Consider the following 1,027-nt stretch of genomic DNA (forward strand, 5'->3'; position numbering starts at 1 on the left):
TTAAGAAGAAGATTTAGAGCACTAAATATCTACATCAAGAAAATAGAAAGATCTCAAATTAACAACTAAACCTTACACCTAAAGGAACTAGAAAAACTAGAATGAACTAACTCCAAAGCTAGCAGAGGAAAATAAACAACTAAAATTAGAAGATAAATAAAACTGAGACCCCAAAAAAACCATACAAAAGATCCATTGGTGTTGAATAATGAGAACACACGGACACAGGGAGGGAAACATCACACATGGGGGCTTGGAGGGTGGGGAGCTAGGGGAGGAATTAGCAGAGGGTGGGGGGACTGGGGAGGGATAGCATTAGGAGAAATACCTAATGTAGATGGTGGGGCAATGGATGCAGCAAACCACCACCATGACACGTGTATACCTGTGTAACAAAGTTGCACAATCTGCACATGTATCCCAGAACTTAAAGTATAAAAAATAATTTTTAAAACGATCAAAAAAATGAAAAGTTTATTTTTTGAAAGGATAAACAAGGAAGATAGACCGATAACAAGATTAACAGAGAAGAAAAGAGAGAAGATCCAAATAAGCCAATCAGAAATGACAAAGGTGATATTACAATTAATCCCATAGAAATACAAAAGATCCTCAGAAACTGCTATGAACATTCCTATGTGCACCAACTAGAAAATCTAGAGGAAATGGCTAACTTCCTGGAAAAATACAACCTCCTAAGATTGAACCAGAAAGAAACAGGAATCCTAAAAGACAAATCAGAAGTAATAAAATTGGCCAGGTGCGGTGGCTCACACCTGTAATCCCAACACTTTGGGAAGCCGAGGTGGGTGAATCATGAGGTCAGGAGTTCACGACCAGCTTGGCCAAAATGGTGAAACCCTGTCTCTACTAAAAATAGAAAAATTAGCCAGGCATGGTGACAGGTGCCTGTAATCCCTGGGAGGCTGAGGCAGGCGAATTGCTTGAACCTGGGAGTCAGAGGTTACAGAGAGCCAAGATTATGTCACTTCACTCCAGCCTGGGTTACAGAGCAAGACTTCATCTA

This window comes from Cebus imitator, unplaced genomic scaffold, assembly GCF_001604975.1.
Source record: "Cebus imitator isolate Cc_AM_T3 unplaced genomic scaffold, Cebus_imitator-1.0 Scaffold179, whole genome shotgun sequence".
Taxonomy (NCBI): Eukaryota; Metazoa; Chordata; class Mammalia; order Primates; family Cebidae; genus Cebus; species Cebus imitator.